Consider the following 21536-nt stretch of genomic DNA (forward strand, 5'->3'; position numbering starts at 1 on the left):
CAGGTAGAACTGAATAACAATCAAAGATATATGAAGAATAGAAAGGAAATAATTGTTTTAGTATTTTGTTATATTGAAGAACATGCCTTTCAAATACAAGTGGGAAGGGATGGGGAACTAACTTCTATAATGAATTACCCCAGTCTAAGGAGAGGGGTTGAGAGATGCCAAAAATATGGTGGAAATTTTTTGAATTTCTCTCTGAAATTTGCATTCTGTAACCCTGCTGTGTGATAGAGAAGCTTTCAAATTTAATGGCTTATAATTGGTAGAAAATAGCATATCACAATGTCAAAATTTTTGAAAGGAGACTAGATTATTATCAACAGTAAGATTAGCTCTTTTTCTTTTTTAAAAATAGATCTAGTCTTTCCTTTTGGTCTACACTTAACTTTATTCTTATCATTAAATTCAATAATAATTATAAAAATGAGAAATAATAGCTTTTGCATGCTACCTTATGGTTTATTAAATGCTTTGTATCTACTATCTAATTTGTTCCTTGTAAGAACACAAAAGATATACTTCTAAATTCGGTACACCTACAAAACATGTTGGCTCCATGAAAACTAAGGAGAGATATATAAGGTAAGAACAGAGTCAAGAATATTTATTTAAAATATTTTTATTATTAGTTGGAATTTATTTGGATTTATCACATAATCTTTTTTCTCTAGATTTGAAGTTAAATATTTGAAAAAGAATTGAGAAAGAAAAAAAATGCTATCCAGTCTGAACCTTCTCCTTCTTTGTATTCCTAAACAACTTCCCATCCACTCTTCCACACACTCATACGTTTATATCCCTTCCTGCTCCCCAGATACATATGTGTGCGTGCGTGCACACACACACACACACACACACACACACACACACACACACACCCCTTGTATCTCAGTTAGTTTCTCATAGTATTTCACTTCCTTCCAGGTTTAAATTTAAATTTATAATAAGGCAGGTGATTGAACAAAGATTATTAACTTTCAAAAAACATGAAAAATTTTTTGGTTTTCAGTGTCATGTTAGTATTTTAATTCATAATAATAGCATTTTATTCTTCACTCCATATTTGTTATAAAGATATAAGTATAAAGGATACCTACTAGTTTTGTTTCATTTAGTTTTCCTTCCATCTCCACCAAGGTCCACCAAAAATGTGTCTACCAAAAGTTCTTATTCCAACTTTTTGTTAACAATTATTGGTTTCCTGGTATCTTTAAAAGAATCATTTTATCACATTTTGAATGAGAATAAAAATAAGGGATTCCCAACATATATCAAGCAAAAGGTGATCCTTACTTGGCATTAAGAGCTCAGGAGTGATCTCTAAAGTAGTAGTTACATCCTCTACAGGGATCTGTAGTCATGTTAAACCTTTTACATAAGGTCTTGATCAGAAGATGGCATTTCTAAAGGTCATGGAGCTCCTCAGCACCAGTCAATTACTGAACAAAGGGTACCACTGACAGTTTAAACACTTGCTGTGAAATGAACCAAAGTACCTAGAGACACAGAGCCCTTTGGACAGAAACAGTTTGAAAACACTTCAAAAGAGTCTTACCAAACTTTCTAAGTCAGCTCATTCTCACCTAGCTAGAATGTCTTCAATTTTGTTCCTATTTTCTTTTTCCCTCCAGGAGAAGCTAGATTGTTTTAGAATATTGGGCCATGATTTCATTCTATAACACTCTTTAAGAAACCCAGCCTCTTTCTCTTTTGTGCTTAAATTTACAGTTATTACTAGTTTCAGATGTAAACATAAAAATTGAGAAAGCACAATGAATTAAATTGCAAAAAATACAAAAGCTTACAGACAACACTTTGAAAAACACAGAACCAATGATTTAATGAACAGTAAACAATGAAAATATGTATTCATTCTGTTTTACTGTTTGTCTATGTATGATTATTACTTACCACAGTAGCTAAGATATAGCAAGAGATAAATACAAAAAAGGTTTGATGACTGAATAATGCATAAATGGTTGGATGCATGAATTTTCCCAAATCATCTGAATTTTTACTTTTTTGTTTCAAAAGTTATTATTAACACAGCTTTCATTTTATAATTTTGATGGGATTCAGATAGAAAGAATACTAGGACAAGTTGCTATCTTGCTATTATTATTTTATATTTAATGGCCAGTATAGAGTTATACAAGTGAATAAAATAGCATTTTTTTTTGAAGAACAAAAGTTTTAGGATGTATGTCATTTTCTGTAGGCTGAAAATATTCTTCTGAAAGCATTATCAGTAAAATTTCAGAAGCTTATTGGAAAATAGGGGTGAAATATATCTGGTGTAATACCCATGTGTTTTTGATATTTTTATTTAGTTGTCTAAAATTCAAAAGCCTTTAACTTTATGTAGATAGGAAATTATGAATATGCCATGAGATCTCTTAAGGGAAAAATATGTTCTTAAGTTTTAATGGCTCAATGTTATAACCAGAATGCTTGTGGAATCAGTTTAGTCATTAATGATGATCCAGTTTCTGTGTAATTAGTTGTGAGATCTCTAGACTATTTTGAGTGGTATATTTCTAGAATGAGGATTTTTCCGTTGTCAGTCCATGAAAGAACATGAGGTTCTTATGTATAATGCAAACTACTAGGTCATTTGTTGCCATTTTGTTTGACAGATATACACTATTTGTTTTAACAGCTACCAGTACATGTTGCAAAGTTTCTACTATTTCCTTGAATAATCTACATTGGTCATTCTGTTTAGGATCCTTAAAGATTAAACCTTTGTAATTTCTGGTGCCAGTGATTTGGTCCTAAATTGTCATCTTTAATCCTCTTTTTCCTTTTGGTGATCTTACACTTAAGTTGGATATCCTGCCTTAAGATATTCATTAGTATTGTATGCTTTGTTGTGTATGTTAAACTATTTTTCAAATATATTTTAGAGTTTCATAATTATACATTGACTGGCATTATATAAGTTATCATTATATTAAACTCATATTAAGTATATTGCCCCATTTAGCTTTTATTTCGGCATTCCAATATATTTTTGTTATTAGAAGTAGTAGCAGTATTTATATTAACACAGAGTAGAAATAAACAATTCTTATTCTTTTGATTTTGGTTTATTATTGTCCATAGTTGCATTTCTGTATTTTTATGTGTTTTATTGTTACTTTTTCACTACATAATAATATTCCATCATATATAACATATTACAAGAATGTATCATAATTTACTCAACCACCATTCTGCTATTATATATAAGTAATATTTCTAGGTGTTTTGTGGGGAGGTAGGGAATAGCTCGCATATTACTATTTTAGAACTAATAGGCACATGTTTCTATGCATGTAGGTATATTTAGTCTTGTGTCATTTTGGGGAAACAGGAACTCTGGAAACTGTAAACTGATGAAAGCATTTTAAAGTGTACAACTGAATAATGAGAGTCACAAAACTACATCTTTTCACGTGATGATTATATTGCAAGGAACTTAAAATTTGAGAAAAAGGGAAAAGGCATTTTAGTACTAAGATATAAAATAGCTTATTTGTTCATTTTTGTTGTTGTCATTTTGTTATTTGAGTCATATCAGACTTTTCACTCCCCCATTAGGAGTTTTCTTGACAAAGATACTGGAGTTCTTTGCCATTTCCTTTTCCAGCTTGTTTATGGATGGGGTATCTGAGACAAACAGGGTTAAGTGACTTATCCAGGATCACATAGTTAGTACTAAAGGATTAGAAGGGAAGATTTTTTTTTTTATTGGAACAATGCAAGAATGTTGATTATAAAAGATGTACTTACAAGTTGAAGCTGTCTCTGTACAGTGTGAAATCCTATCAAATATCTAATGACGTCGGACAGATGACATAAATGTTTATGGTATCCAGTCTAGATATTTGCCTTGAACATCCATGAGACTCACCATATTATAATGTATACATGATTAGAATCTCTTCCATTGAATGTATGTGGCTGGGCTTTGAGACAGAAATTACAATGTAGAAGATACCAAAGCCATCTTGTTGTCTTTAAAGAGCCAGTCAAAATCATCACATGTGTTAAATATTTTGCTTTATATTTAAAGGGAAATATATTAAATCAATTTATTGTTCAGTTATTTTTCAGTCAAGTCAATATTAAATCAATAAAATAATGTTAATGTTTAAAAAGTATTTTTTTTAAAGAATGGAGAATTTAATTTGCTTTTATCTTTCTACCTTACCTTTAGAAAGCCCACATTTTGTTGATTATCAAGGTATATCTTTTTTTTGACAAGATGAATACACATTTCATGCCCTCTTATGACACGGTTAGAATGTGAGCATATGGAGATTGAAATTCTAGGAAATATGGAAATTGAAATTTAATGGATTTTATGTCTCTTCCTCCTCTGCCTCTTTGACAACAAAACATTGACTAAAATCAATCTCTAGTGTCAGTTCTGTTCCTGCATGTTAGTACTTGTCTTAGAAAGTGACATTTGCTCATTAGTAATTCCTAATAGAAAAGGAAAGCACTAAAGTGAATTAAGCTTACAAATTCTCCCTTGGTATTTTCACCTTTCCTGGTCATTTTAAAGTAATTTGAGTACAAAAACCCATAATGATGATAGCTATATTGGTTATGCCCAACAGAGGGAATATGGGGCACAGTTTGGATAAGCAATCCTTTTACCCTTTCCTCACCCCCTTTTATTTTAGTTCTTTCCTTTGGTGACTGCTTTTAATTTATCCTGTATATACCTTGTTCATACTTAGTTGTTTGCCTATCACTTCCCCCATTAGACTCTTGAGACTAGGGGCTGTTTTTCACCTCTCTTTGTCTCTTCTGCACTTAGGACAGTGCCTGGACCTTAGTAGGCTATTATAAATGTTTATTAACTGACTTTCTGTCCTCCTGTTGAGGAAGTGGACAGAAGTGACCATGCTAGTCTCTACTCACTAGGTCTCCATAGTCTTGACCTTCTTTTGACTAGCTTCCTCTATTATTGCCTGGGGTTTTAGAAAACCCAAAGCTCCTTGGTAAATGCTGTTCATTTAGAAATAATAAGATTAATTCTTTAGGGTTTTAATCCCGGGCAAAGGTTCCAATTGCAACTGGTTTTCTTTCTCTGCAAAAGTAAAAGAGTTAAAAAATACAGACGACAAATAAAATTCATAAAATATTCTGAGTCCACAGGCAATCTGTTGATAGCTAACCAACAGGATCTTCTACCCAGTTGAATTAAATGCATTCAGTTATCCACAGGTTTTCATCTGCTTTCCTAGGAAAAACATAAACAAAATACATATAAACACACACATGTATGTATTTATGTATGTATGTGTGTATGTATGTATTTATGTTTTATGTGTGTAAACTTGCACACACATAAAACCCTCTGGATATAATTAAACTTAATTTGTCTTTAACTATCAAATCATTATTTGACTATAAATGAGCAATAAACAAGCATTTAATAAAAACAAAACAAAACTCCATACATTTAGTAATGATTCCATTGGCCCTTTGTAACAAAAGTAAATAAGGGAGAGTATGTGAGACCAGATTTGAACACAGGCCCTGAACTCTATCCACTGTACCACATAACAGCCCTAAACATTTATGAAACACCTACTACATCCCAGGTCCTTCCCTAAAGGATGAAGAGACAAATAAGAAAAAGCAAAGAAATAAACATCCTTATCCACAAGGAGCTTACAATCAACACTCAAAAGGAGGCTTGAAAGTAGTAGATGGGAGGAGGTCCAGTCCAGCTCTCTATTAAGGAAAGCTTTGGGGAAAATTTAGTGTTTTAACATCCAACTCTCTAATCATAGAGGAGAAGAGGCTGTAGAAATTGGAAAAGTGTTGGGTTTCTAAAGCTTAGCTTAATCATGAGATTTCAGGTATTCAACTTCTCATGGGAGGGGCATTATGTTCCTTGGAGTTCAAACAAAGCAGAATTGATGATGGAAAATCAAGGTTAGCTGGAGAGTCCAGGTCAAGCCTGAGAAGGTAGGATGTCACTTTGTTTATGCTATTAGCAACCATCCATATATTGCAACAATTAAAAAAACAACCGCCATAAATTGGTGAATTTTATAGAATTTGTTTTGTGCTGATTCATTTCAAACTTTGTCTAGCACTTAGTGTTTTCCTTGGAACTAATATTACTTATCAAATATATACACATAATTTTATGTTATGCCATATTTTTTTGTTATAACCACATGTACATAATATCAGTATATATACATAATGTTATATTGTAGCTATACAATACACACATATACACATGTGTGTGTATGTATGTGTGTGTATTTAAGTAGAATTGTGCTTTTCTAACTTGGCTGAAACGTAGTTGCTGATTTTCTATTGTACTTCACTTATGGAATGTAGATTCTCAAAGTACAACCATAGTTAGCTAGCTTACTTGGCTTCCACTCAGCATGGTATACATCATTTTTCCATTTTGTAGATTTTTCTGATGGAAGTATTCCTTGAACTTATACCTGATAGCATGTAGGCTTATCAGGAAGAATTCAGAATATGAATCTTTCAATGCATTTGAGTGATATGCTTCATACATCTCAGAACAAGATAGGCATTTAGAATATTACTAATAATTTCTTCAAAGTTTTTTTTTTCCTGACAACTTCTAAAAGACTCTGTAGTCACTAAAAGGCAAAAAACGAAAACCTCAAAATCTCATATATTTCTTTTCCTTTGAGAAGCTGCAAATGTCTACTGTTTAACTTTATTTACATATTGTTTCTTTGAAATTTATTTTTTAGATTAAAAAATAATAACCTGATCTATTTTTATCTCTGACAATATTTTTTTTCATTCATCCAAGTTAATTTTGTGATGATGACAGTAAATTTTTAATATCCTAATCAATGCTGGGCTAACCAGATATTTAATTTATAGAATAATGACCTTTTAATACTTGATATACCCCATATTCTAAACCACATAAAAGAAAACTCGCTTTCATATTTCCACATATAAACTAAACTACATTTATTTCTCAAATGCTTCTTAAGAGAACTTTTGTGATATGGTCATATTTTGGTACCACCTTGCAGGAGATTCCATCCTTTCAGTTTAGAAGTTAAAAATGTATCTTGATTTTTAGATAATACAGAAAAGGTCATTTGGGTTTGCTTTAATTATTGTATGATGCTGAGGATAGGGAAGTTACTTCAAATTAGTGTGGTATCTCATTGATTTCTGAATTTCTTGTGATAAGTCTAACAATTATTTCTTCATTCTCTAAAGCAGGTTTTAAAGTCAACAGTCAATTTGGGTGTTGTAAGGTTTATTTAGATTTGGAGTTAATGCCTGATATATTTTTAAGTAAAAATAGTTATTATGTTGACATTTTTGTTGTTGTAACAAGAATTAGAACTGGTTTCTTATGAGAACAAGATATCAATCCAGTAAGTATTAATACAGCACAAATGAGGTTCCGAAATCTTATCCTTCACCTTTTTTACAAACACAAATAATTAATACATTAATGGAAAGGGTAAGATTTCATCTATTAGATTTCACATTGGTTCACTAGATACCTAACCAAAATTATTGGTATCATTGAAACAACTGTAAAGAAAATGCTGAACTTGAGATATATACAAATTATATCTATATATAGATATTTATGTATATACACACATATATAGAAACATACAGACACACATATACACGTACATATACACATACACACTTATGAAAAGAGAATTAGAAATCAGTCAATAAATAATAAGTGCTGTGATAGGAATAAAAAGGAAGATAAAAACTTTCTTTCAAGGAGCTCAAGGTCTAAAGATAGAAACAACATGAAAACAACTATGTACAACAAGGTATCTACAGGTTAAATTTGAGATAATCAAGAGAAAGAATGCACTAGAAATTAAAGGTATGTGGAGAGCATATTTTTCTGTTTTGTTTTTGTAGAGGTTATTTTTAAGCTGGGATTTAAAGGAAGCTAGGGAAATTGGGAGGCAAAGATGAGGAAGAAGAGCATTTCAAGCATGGAAGATAGTGAAAATACCTGGATTCTGGAGTCACAGAGAAACTTCTATATAATGAATTGACTGCATAACTGAACATGTGTGAACATATCACAAAAGATTCCACTATAGTGCATAAACTAGAATTTCACATATCAATCCAGAAAACAAAAGTACCTCACACTTTCCTGACCCCTTGAGTTTAACTATACTTCAAGGCTAATATCATATGATTCATATCCATATCTATAGCTATATCTATATCTACACCCACATTTCTCCATCAGATTCTGAGCTTCTCAGTGGTAGGGAATGTCTTTGACTCTCTAGTCCTTTGCAGAGTTCCTGGCACTTAGTGGGAACCTGATGAATGCCTATTGACTGACAGCTACACCTATATCTATATTTATATGTATGACTATATCATCTAGAGCTATCTATAGCTAGTACTACATCAAAGTGTTCCCTGACAAAACTTAAAGATGGAGATACGACTTTAGCTGTATTTATACCACTAAAAACAATGCAGACATTGTTTTCATTTTTGAGTTTTCCATCAAAATACATATAAAATTCCAATAAATTTCCATATGACAAAGTATGTCAAATAATGTAATCAGAAGGTTAAATTGCATTTATCTCAAATATTGCATTTCTCTAGAAAGCTTATATGAGTCAAACATATACACAGAAAAAAACCTCTTTTTAATTTAAAGTGGTATTCTCAAATAAATACTGATTTCTAATGGTATCTTAAAGTTTTTATGCCTTTTAGTGAATTATGTGATTATAGAAATGGAGGTTTCTATATAATATTTCTAAAAGCTTGTCTTCTCATATCTTTATCAAATATATGCTTGGCATGTATAGATTTTTTAAATTAAAATGGAGAGGTACAGAAAGTGATGTTGGAATACAATTTTGGTGGCTCTATTTTGTTGATGTTAAAAAAAAAAGCTAGTTGTAAAATTAATTACTGATCTTTTTTATTACTGTCTGCTTATTGCTTCCAGCATTATCTTTAACTGTCTGAGGTATGATCTAGCCAAAATGAACTTCTTACCATGATTATTTTAAACTTATTTTTTGTCCTTCCATTGCTTCTTGTTTGCTTTGTTTTTTTTTGTGTGTGTGTGAGATAACTAATCCTTATAATCTTTCTAATCAAGTTTAAGATTTTACAAACAAATTTATTCATTTTACAAAAGAGACTGACATATATATATATATATATGTATATATGTATATATGTATATATGTATATATATATATACATACACAAGGGGGAAATAACTAGGTGATGCAAACCTTTTATCAGGATATGATAAGAAATTAGATGATATCCAATCAAGTTATTATCTTGGACAGAAATGGAAGATGAACAATGGTGTGGATCCTGAATTTAATAGGAGAAGTGAAGGCAGAAATATGTTTTGTAAATACATACACAGTTTATAATGATTCCTAACTTTTCTCTAAAATAAAGTTTTACTTTAAAATAACAATATATCTTCAGCGATATGATATGGCTTAGACATACTTACGAGAATTGGAATGACACCCCCTGCTGGGAGGGACATTGTGAGCTCTGGCCGGAAAAGAAAGCATATGACTTCAGCATCCGGAAGTGACCTTTCTGGGATTTCAAAGGTTGGATTGGTGTCTGCAAGTTATGTCTAACACCTGTGGGTCTTGTCTATCAACGTTACCAGCCGATTAGCTGGAGCTATGTGTGTGGATGGCCTTGTTTCCTGTTTCACAGGAGGCTTCTGGGAGAAGCTGCTCAGAAATTAGGTCTTTTCATCCAGGACTTTGGAATGGTGGGGAACTTCACATGGACTGCTAGGAAAAGCAAGGGTTTCTCTCTGGCTATACCAAATAGATCTAAACTAGAGTTTTCCTCTATCACTCTCTTCACTAACTTCTAATACAATTTAATAAATACTTAAAAAGCTAAACTTTTGCTAAAGCTTCTAATTTAAGGGACCACTCATTAGCTTTTAGACATCACAGTTAGAATTTTAGACCTTACACATGGAATACCAAAAGCTGAAGAATTAAAGTTGAAAATCTCCCAAAGGGAGATGAATGAAGCCTCTGAGTATACTTTCAACAATCAATAAAAAAAAATTCAAGAAGAATATTGTTAAAATTTGTTATGATATAGTTATATGAATCATGAATAAAAATAAAAATGATGTATCAAGAAAGAGAGAACATCAATTTTTTTTTCATATTCCACTGGTTTCTTCAAATGTCCAAAGGAGGGGAGTAAGCCTCTAGGATGTTGGATGGTGTTCCTGTGGTGGATTTATGAGAAGAATTACAGAGAAATAAAACAGGAATAGAAAGCATAGGTAGATTATGATCTGAATAATTAGAGGGAGTACCCACATTGATGTGATCACACCATGAAGAAGAAAAACCATATGTGGGACAGATTTGAGGAATTATATCAAGCTGAATCACTTCATTGTCTATCTTCAAGATAATCATAACATTGATTATCTATGATTTTAAGGGACACAATAGGTTAGGCTGAATTTATAAGAAAAAAATATTGGGTATGATGGATGTTAGAACAAGAATAAAATATGGGAGACAAGGTGAGGTTAGAGAAGTGCTTGATATGGTGATGGAATTTAGTTTGGAATTTGATTGGGCAGGGGAAACCAAGCCCACACTGGAGAGAATGAGATTGAGTGTTAAGAATATACAGAGGCTAATAGAAAAGGCAGAACTAAATTTTCAAAGCAGAGATAAAGTCAAGCTAATATTGTCTGTTAGGTAGACCAACTGGTAGAATCTGGGGATACTGTTAAGAATACGACTGAATGTGAAAAATGTAATGAAATATCAGATGAGTTTATCATTACTGACCACCAAATGAAAATAGTTGAAGGATAACAAAAGGAAAGTCAAGAGAGAAAAGTAGACTATAATTAATATGAGTTGCAGATGACCTATGCCAGCATCATGTAACAAAAAAAAAAATGAGCAATTTGCTCTAGTGTGGAAATAATTCTTTTTTTTTTTTTTTGCATCCAAGGATTTCCCTCCCTTCCACTTCTATGCTTCCAAGAAGCTTTTGCTAACCTGATATTAGTGGAATGCAAAGAAAATTAAGGAAAAATTTTCTAGAGTGATTTTAAGAAGCTAAAAAGTTCAGGTTGCTTTTGCTTTTTAACTGGTCTCACTTTATACACTCATATATCTGCAGCCCATTTCTGCTCTGTAGATTTCCATTATCAGTCTGCCCTTTCAGAAATCTTCTGAAAGAATGTGGTAGCATATCAATTTTTTCTCCTTATAGAAAGTATTTTATACCACGTGATTCAATTTGTGATTTTGCACAACATTATATTTGTTCAGTGTTTTCTTTGCATGACAGCATTGAATTCACATTGTGGTGAGATGTTTCACTGTGGCATTATTATCAGAGTGGAGTTTGAGGTGTTGGAAACTGTGGCGTGTTGGTTGCTTAGCAGGGATGACCTATACCAGCAGGTGTATATACATCTCTCTCTGTTTCTCTTTAGAAAAGAAAAATAAAGTTCTAAACCCTCTCCTGTTTCTACTCTATAGTGTTTCTCTCTGAAAGACTTTATTTCCCAAGTCCTCTGAAAAAAACACAATTGTGTTTTATTACTTTTTTATTGTAACCCTGAGTGCTTTTCTAAAATGAAGTATCAAATTTTGACTTATGAACTTAAAAAATATCAATAAGAATTGCAATTCTTAGTCTCATCTATAGTCAAATGACAATTTGTGACTATCAAGGGAAGTCTTATTTTATAACTGGGATTTTATAAAAACATACTCAAGAGATTATTCAGTGAAATTGTGTTACATTCTCCCCTCTACCCAAAAAAAAAGATCAATAAAATATTTAGAAATGAATGTATAGCTGTAGTCTGATTGCTTGTTGTCTGTAATGGATGTTGATTTCTATGATTTTAATATCCTTAACCTTTAAACCTATAATAATAATAAATGCTAGTCCCTGTATGATCAGAAGAATTTGAATATTCTCTTCCTTTAGCATGTTCCTCAAATCTCTGTTCACTCACTCAGTAGAAAACATCCATGATTTCCTTTATCTCATGGGGACAGCTCTGACTATTTTCCTTACTAGTGCTATTTATGAACCAGTTTTCCTCCTAATTCTCTTAATGCCGTTAATTCAGTCTATTTAGAATACCAATTTCCCTGTGATTAGTATGCCACCTTACATGTGCGCATACAACTGAAATTGTTTATTGATTTTTACTACAGCAAACAACACAATATATACAAAAATCAGAGAAAGACAGAGAAAGAGCAAGAGAGAGGGGGCGGGGAGGTATTTGGTCAAGGACAGAGTCAGAGACAGGGAATGTTTTAGTAGTGTACCTGGAGTCATAAACAATATGAAACTATCTGAAGCAGAGTATGATTAGTGAAGACAAGAAAGCAAAAGCCTAGAAGGCAGAGAGAGACACAATGACTACTGTCAAAGGGGTAAAGACATAGAATGTTATCCCTTATCTTCTTTTATTGCCTTATGGATCATTACCACATGCAACAATGAATTTCTCTCAGAAGCCATGTCCATTGGGCATCGATTCACAAGTTTCGTCTGTTCCTGCTGATCCTGCTTTTGCTCCACATTCTTGAAAGAACCATTCCTGTAACAGGTACTGACCCAACAAAACTCTCTTTATTAAGTTACTTTCTGACTACTTCTGCTGGCTTTTGTACAAACCAGCAGGCACAAATAATCCCATCATGCTAGGCCTCAAGAATCTCAAGCATAGTAAGGTGTTTTTTTTTTTTTTTACTCGCTATATCATTTTGTATTGGCAGATAATGTATATATCTAGCTGCAGTGAATGAATCCTTTAGATGGGTTTTTTAATGTGAAATAAAATCTTATCCTTTAGTAAGTAGAAAACCTGGAAGATGCTATTCAGAATAATTTGATGCTTCAGGGTATCTTTGATTTCATCAGTATTGATACTTTCTCCAATGATGCAAAATGTTAACCCATACTATGAATGAAGGAATGAAAATATTTCTAAAGCTCTTACTATGTACAAGGCACTTTGTTAAACATTGGGTTTACTACTACAAAAATAAAGCTATCTCTGCTCCCAAGGTCCTCGTGTTCTAATTGGGGAGAGAACACATATAGAAGCTTATAACTACAAATATGATGCAAAGTTCCCATAGTCCTTTAGGTGCCACAACAGAATAAATGGAAAAGTGTCATTATTAATGGCATTTCCACTGGTAAAATCATATCAGTTTTATAATGCTGATTCACTTGATAGTGCTAGAAACTTTGGTGACAAGAACTTTCTTTGTGCATTTTCAGTAAGCTGTGACAATGATTCCCACAAAAGTACTTGCAAAATCATTTCTCTACAGAGGTTGCTTAGCAGGATGATTGCTTCAAGGGCTTGGCTAGAAACAGTAATTGTGGTTTTAGCAGGGGCTAAGGATAAAAGGTATGATGTCATAATTAGGATTTTGGGGCAGAGAATCAGCATTTTATGCTTGTGGTCCTAAGGAAGTTTCACCTCTTTTCTGCAATAATTTCTTATCTCATTTATGCCTCTGGGGTTCATGGTAGAATCAGGAATAGTAGGCTAGTAGGCTTAGAGGGCACTGCTATTACCAAAGTTCTTGGGTGCAGGGTTCTGAACTATCTTCAGCTGGGTCTGAGGAGAAGTGATGGTTGAGGTAGTAATGATGAGTTAACTCTCCTGGCATAGGTTGCTCCCTGTCTTTCCCTCAGACTCCCTTGCTTCCTCAGGTAGCCTGGCTTATGTGTTTCTCAAATGAAAAATTAAATGAAGCAGTCCCTGCCTTCAAGGACTTTGTGTGGATAGTAATATATCATGAAGGTTGTCTATCAGTTATCTTTATCAATACTTGGCAGGTCCAACTTCTTCAGTCATATTTGTCAGGCAACATTCTTTACAATACTCCTGTTTAACTCATTGGTATTATTATTATTCCATTTTTTTCGTGAAGATGATCAATGACATTATAAGGTAATGTCTTGACTTGTGCATGAATTATATTTGTGAAGCAGAGCTGAGCAAAGTCATCAGCCTCACTCTGTCTTCCAGAGTCATCATAATCCAATGGCAAGAAAAAAGTCAAGATGACTGGCAATGGCCCAGAATGCAGTGCATGACCTTAGCTTCTTCAATGTCTTATCAGGCTCTAAGTGCTCTACAATGTCTACTTCATCTGCCTTCATGGCCATTGGAAGAAATCGTTCTTGCCTGCTCCATCCACCAGGAGAACTCTCCACATACTTGCGTTAGACAACCTCCTAAATCCCTGACAGATTTGAGGACTGTTGGTTACCATCAACCTGGTTTAGCCTATCTGCTGAGATAGTTTTATAGGGGTATGGCTGCTGCAGATGCTACAATTTTTTGCAGTTATAGATAAGAGTTAGGTGGTAGGTGGACAGCAAAGGTGGATGAGTAGCCCTAGAAAGGGCTCAGCAAGGCCTCATAACATAGGTGCTAGTCTTCCCACACACCTCCATTTTTTTCTTTTTTTCTTTTTCTTTTTTTTGCAGGGCAATGAGAGTTAATGACTTGTCCAGGGTCACGCAGCTAGTGCCAAGAGTCTGAGGCCGGATTTGAACTCAGGTCCTCCTGAATCCAGGACCAGTGCTTTATCCACTGCACCACCTACCAGCCCCTCCATTTGTAATATAATACAAACATTTTCATTTCCATTGCTTTGTTTCAAATATTGAGTCAAAGAACTATTTTTAATTTTTTTTAATTATGTGAACAGAGGGGGAAGCTAGGTAGCACAGAGGATAAAGCACTGGCCCTGGATTCAGGAGAACCTGAGTTCAAATTCAGCCTCACATACTTGACACTTAATAGCTGTGTGACTGTAGGCAAACCACTTAACCCTCACTGCCCCCAAAAAGCAAAATTCTGTGAAGAGAATGCAAAGGATTTAAGATCCCTTAAATATTTTGTAATTCCTAAGCTTTCAGCCCTATAGCATCACTGAGTGAACTTTTTACTAAAGAAATTGAGCTTTATTTCAGGGAGAAGCTAGTGATGGTTAAGGGCAATGTACAATACTGTAAAGACAATACAACTTACTTTGTTCCTCCTTTATGGTTTTGGGTTCTGTTTACTCTCCACCTTTAGAGTCTGTCTAACATATATGACCTGATAGCAAAACTGTGAAGTTGCTCACTTAACTGTATGTTATAGTCTAGATATTAAGGATTGTTCATTCATATTTGTTTTCCTGTGTCAATGAGCAAAATGTTTTTGAGAAATGATGGATTTCATTTAAAATTTTCCTAAGTGTTTCAAAGGAAGATGCAGTCAAAGTACTATCATTCATAAATAGGAACATTTGGAGTTAGTACTCTTCCGTTCAGACTCTGCACTGAATATCCATCATTATAGTGTCCAAGAAAAAAAAATGTAAGAATATCCCTCTACATTTTGTTCTTTACTTTGATATTAATAATCATGAAGCTGATGAACAATTTATTTCTGTTATTTCTTTCAAGATATCCTGAAGATACTGAAATAACATTGGAGATACTCTATTGGAAGAAAACTTTTAAGGTGGTATTTTGCTATATAATATTTATTTTTAATAAGCAACAATTAGATACAGTGGTATTTTATATCATCATTTATATTTCAGCCAATTGAATGACAATAATGAGAGGCAGCTAGATGGCACAGTCTATAAAGCACTGGTCCTGGATTCAGGAGGACCTGAGTTCAAATCCGGCCTCAGATACTTGACACTTATTAGCTGTGCGACCCTGGGCAAGTCACTTAACCCCCATTGCCCCACAAAAAAAAAAAAAGAAAAGAATTACAATAATGATCTGGTCTTATAGGATATCATTTCAAACACCCTGTCGTCTCTAACATTCATTAAGATTACTTTTAATATATGAATAGCTTATTTTTTATATATTTGTAGGGGTAGGAAATTAGCATATATTATTGTTATTTTCTTATTAATTTTTGATAATAGTAGTATCCCAGATTTTTATCAATTTTAACCCTCTCTCCTTTGAGATATCTTGAAAAGGAATCTCTCAAAATTGTATCAGCTAAGGGGGAAGCAGTTGATAGAACACCACTCTTAGTCAGGAGGACCTGAGTTCAAAAGTAGCCTCAGACATGTAACTCTGGGCAAGTCACCTAACCCCAATTACACCCCCACACCTCCCAAAAAGTTATATGGGCTAAGAGAGAAATACTATGTGTTTATCATAATGCTATTTTTTATTTCCTCATGCAATAGGCAGGAACCATGATATTAGCCCAAATGTGGTGGCTTCTCTGAATTGATGGAGAAAAGAGTTTGCTACAGAACTTTTTATAAATACTTTGCTTCCCATTTTTCATCTGTTGCCCTCCTTCCAGGTTCATCTACAAATTCATTTAGTATTATGTGGCTTATTTTGGTCACCTGTCAAATTCTTAGTAAACTTGTTTTCTCTGCATTGTTCATAATTTTATAATTCTAAAGTAAACAACAACAACAACAAAAGAAACCAAAAAAAAAAAAACCTGTCTAACTAGCACCCTCTGATTCTTTTTTATCATTCTACTGGCACCATTGCTGAAGCAGAATGGAACCATAGCAAACTGAGAATTATTTTCCTATCTTAATTTGCTATTTCATATGCCGTCATATTCTTCCTTTCTTTCCTGAGTTGTATTAACATTGGAAAACAGGTCTATTGCCAGGATGATACCGAGTACAAGTTATCAGGGCTTGCATTCTGCTCAGATTCAGACTTCTCCATGATCCAATGAGGCCGTGAAATAAGACATAGGTTATCTCTATCTCTTAGTAAGATTTTATAACCTATGATTCTAAATTCTTTCATCATTACAGCATTTGATTTTTACCTTATTTCTGCTTTGTGATAAATATTTAAAGAATTTTTTATACTTCCCTAGTTAGAGGATTTTCATGTGTGCTTTCAAATAGGCCATGCACTTAAAACTGCATTTGTAATAGTGGTGATAAATTTGCATAAACCCATATGAATGTTGGCATTCAGTCCATCTTCTGACAAAAGATACTGATTTTTGAGAACTCTGACCAGAACTAAAGTTTAAGGAACTGGGCAAGTTTATGTTTGGACTTCTTCAAGTATTTGAAGGTCTGTCATGAAGCGGGACGATTTGGTTTATTCTCTTATCTCTAGAGAACATAGGGTAATGGGAAGAAGTTGCAAAGAGGCAAATGTAACTTTGATGTAAAAAAAAAAACAAACAACTTGGTAATAATTTGAGTGGTTCAAAAGTGCTATAAACTAAAGCAACCTCTCTTAATTGAATTTAGATCTCTCATTCCCCAGAGGGGAAGACCAGAGAATGATAAGGCCAATTCTCTGGAAACCTCTAAAACTAGTTCTCAAAATTTAAATGCTCTCCCTCCTAAAAGGGAAGAAACAAAAGAAAGACAATGCCTGTAAAATAAAAGAAAGGATTTTTATTAAGCAGAGAACAAAAGAAAAAAATTAACATGCAGCATGGATATTATCCAACCTATGCTGAATAGAACACCAGGTAGTAGATTGTGTGGGTTTCTATACAATTTAATAAAAGGCAGTTAAGAAATTTTGGAGGAAAAGGCGGACTTAGGAAGGAATGAGTCAGTGGGTTCCATTCCCAAGGAGAGGGGGAGTAAGGAATTTCAAGGATCAAGGAGGTGGACTTTGATACACAAATCAGAAAGCATCGTTGGTGATAAGCAGTTAACAGTTCAAGGCTTGATTAGGAGAGGTCTTGATAAGGAGATCTCTCCAAAAACAAGATGATTCTGAAAGTTCCATAACCAGAGTTGGGGGAGAGCTGGATACAGTAAAACCTTAAAGAGGATATGTTGATATTTTCATAACTTGTAGTTATATAAGATAGGAATGTCTCTTGAAGGCCCCTAAACAACCAACACCAAATAGTTCAGGATCTTCTTCAATGCTGGTATAAGCTTAATTGTTCTCAGAGTTACTGATTTTCTAGCTAGGTTGACTCTAGGAACTCCAAAAGATTGTTGGTGCGTTAGCCGATCCTCAGATTTTTTCTGATTACCTGGATAATTGGGGTACTTAAGAAAATCAAGGTATCCATTTTCACAGTAGCATGGACTTCCTTGAGAGATATAGCATTTGCCTTTCTTGGAGATTTTCAAGTAGGATCTGGATAAATGCTTGTCAGGTATGTTATAGTCAGTTTTCTTTTTGTGTGGGAGTTGGATTAGTTATCTGTTGAGGTTCCTTGCAAATGTCAGATTTTGTGATTCTGTGAAAGTTTTGATTCCTAAGTATGGGAAAAAATGAAATTAATGGGTCCAACTGCAGTTAGACCTCATTGAAATCTCACTGTGTGCTTGTCTATTGAGTTAGTGAACCACATTATTTTTTGTACGAGAGAATGACACTATCAATAAATGTTTCTATATTTTTTCATTGCCATGAAGAAAAAGTTACCTTTCACAATTAAAAACTAAACTTTATTTAAATGTGTGTATTTATGTCTATATATCTCTATATATGTCTATATACATATGTATGTTTGTATATGTATATACATCTACCTACACATACACAGAGAAATATATACTGTGGGGTATTGTGTTTTAATATACCAATTCAATATTCTTTGAATTTCTTAGTGTTTTGTGCCTTTTGAATTTTCAGTAATTTCTAAAACAGTTCCTAAAAAATGTAGTTATGTTGAAGCCCTCTGTTATTGTTAATTATTCTATTACAGATGCTTAAGTGGTAATCATTCATGGAGGGGCAGTCTATCCAAATGTGCCCTGTGCAAATTTCCTACTGCTTCTGGATTATTCAGGGCTCTATTAAAACAGCTTTCTAGCATTCTTAGTTTAATTCAGGTTTTTTTTTTTGGGGGGGGGGTTGTGGGGCAATGAGGGTTAAGTGAGTTGCCCGGGGTCACACAGCTTGTAAGTGTCAAGTGTCTGAGGCCGGATTTGAACTGAGGTCCTCCTGAATCCACAGCCGGTGCTTTAACCACTGTGCCACCTAGGTGCCCCTAATTCAGATTTAATGATTCCTTAGTCTTATAATCAACAACATAAACTTTCATGACATCAGACCTAGTGATAAATAGCATAAATTTAAAGGAATAAAATTATATATGAAAATATAATTTTCAATCATCTTTTAAGGTTACAAATCACTCAACATTACCTATTTTGTACTAAACAGTATCCTAGGCCCTGGGCTGACAAATATATAATTGAAACTATCCATGCATTCATGGAACTTACTTTCTACTAGAAGTAAACAATATGTTCACACATTAGTAAATAAGGATTTTTTCAAAGTAAATGTATAGTGAGTGGGGGAGGGGACAGTAAAAACTAGGGGAATCAGGAAAGATTTTTTTAAAGGATACAATAGTTTCTCATAAGAGAGATTGTATTTTCAAAAGCCAGGGATAGTAAAGGAGGACATTCAGAAAATAGGAAGGAAAGAAGGAAGAAATGAAGGAAAGAAGGAAGAAAGGGAAGAAAGGAGGAAAAATACAATAATTTATTAATAAGCTATGAAATGCCTGACACTGTGCTAAGTGCTCTGCAAATATTATCTCATTTGATCCTCACAACAACCCTGGGAGGCAGGTGCTGTTATCGTCCCAATTTTATAGTTGAGGAAACTGAGGGAGACAAAAGTAATGTGACTCGTCCAGATTCACATAGCTAGTAAGTATATGAGACCAGATTTAAATTCAGGCCTTACCTACTACAGATCTAGCACTCTATCTACCTAGCTACATAAAATTTAAAATTCCTAAGGTTGGCATTTAAAACTCTTCACAGACTGGCTTCAGTCTCGCCTACCTTTTCAGCTTTTCATTATTCTTTTACTCACACTCTGTGTTAGAGCAAACAGGTTCTACTAGGTTTTTCCATATTGCTACATTCAATTTTGTGCCCCTGGACCAAACCATATTCCGTCCTGTGTGCCTCAAATAAACTCCCTCTTCACCTCTGCTTCTCAGTTTTGTTGTCATTACTGTTTGTTTGTTTTAGTTTTTTTTTTTTATTCTTTCTGGGTTCAACTCAGATGTCAGCTGGTTCACAAAGTCTTTCCTGATTTCTCTAATTATTAGTGAGCTCTTCTTTCTCAAATTATCTTGTACCTTCTTAATTCAAAGTATAATACTGTATTAAATTGGTAGGACCTGACCCTGCTCTTTGAGAGCAGAATTTTTTCTTATGCTATGATTATAAACTCCACTGTTCCTAAAATATCTTACAAATAATAGGCACTTTTTAAATGCTTGCTGAATGAAAATGAAAACCCAGATCACTGAGTATCTTGAATTGAGTGGAAGAATTTCAAATGATTCAAACAGTCTAATTTCTATAGCCACAATTAGCACCAACCATTTGCACCACACAGATTAGCAGAAACCACGTTTTCTGACAATGGGTCTGTATTTAATTTGGTTCCATTTAAAGGATATTTTGCACAGGAATTGAATAGAATGAGAATATATACAATCTTCACTGGTAGAAAGAGTAACCACAATAATAATATGGGTTAATGAAAGTGAACAAGAATTTTCTTCAACCTATTACCATAACACTTTATTGCTCTGAATCAATTGCTTAGACTGCAGGGTTAATGTAAATTATTAAAGGTATCTAAAATAACATAGCAGAATACCAGCCAATATGATTTATTAGGTTTCTCATAATTTCATAACATATTTCATTCCTAAAATAGTTATTTAGTCCTGAATTATTAATATGATATCTCAAGGCATCTCTTAATGATTTCATGCAGACACAGTGGAATTATTCACTGTTCCTCTCTGCTTTATGAGATGTACATAATCGTTAATTCTTTTTTATTATGATTTGTAATCACTCAAAGGAATTAGAACTGTCTATCCACATAGGAAAGACCAAGTGGATGAAGATTGCCCATTGCCAAGATTTCAATATGCAATTGTGAAAGAGCTGAATATCCACGAATTTGGAGGAAATGTGTTTTCCCCTGATATGGTAAATGCTGGGAACAAAGGAACTGATGCTGAAGATGTATGAATGAAGACCTTCAGTTTTCTTTCTCCTTTTTTTTTTTTTTTTTTTTTTTTTTTGGTGAGGCAATTGGGGTTAAGTGACTTACCTAGGGTCACACAGCCAGGAAGTGTTAAGTGTCTGAGGCCAGATTTGAAATCAGGTCCTCCTGACTCCAGGGCTGGTGCTCTATCCACTGTGCCACCTAGCTGTCCTTCAGTTTTCTTTCTTATGACAATAAAAATAAGAAAAGTGATTCTTTTAAAGGAGGTCTCTACCATTTAAAAAAGTTACCTTAAAATACATGAATTTATATAAGATTAAATAAATCTCTCACAGGAACAGTCCTTATCTTTAACTACTCCTACAATTTCAAGGCTTGCATATTTTCTGCATTTTCATTGTTCTGCATAATTCTGCTGATTGCCATAATCTAAGTGGGTTTGAAAAGTTATAAAGTCATCGTCTATACCTTGATCAGCTGAAACT

This window comes from Dromiciops gliroides, chromosome 1 (genome assembly GCF_019393635.1).
Source record: "Dromiciops gliroides isolate mDroGli1 chromosome 1, mDroGli1.pri, whole genome shotgun sequence".
Lineage (NCBI taxonomy): Eukaryota > Metazoa > Chordata > Mammalia > Microbiotheria > Microbiotheriidae > Dromiciops > Dromiciops gliroides.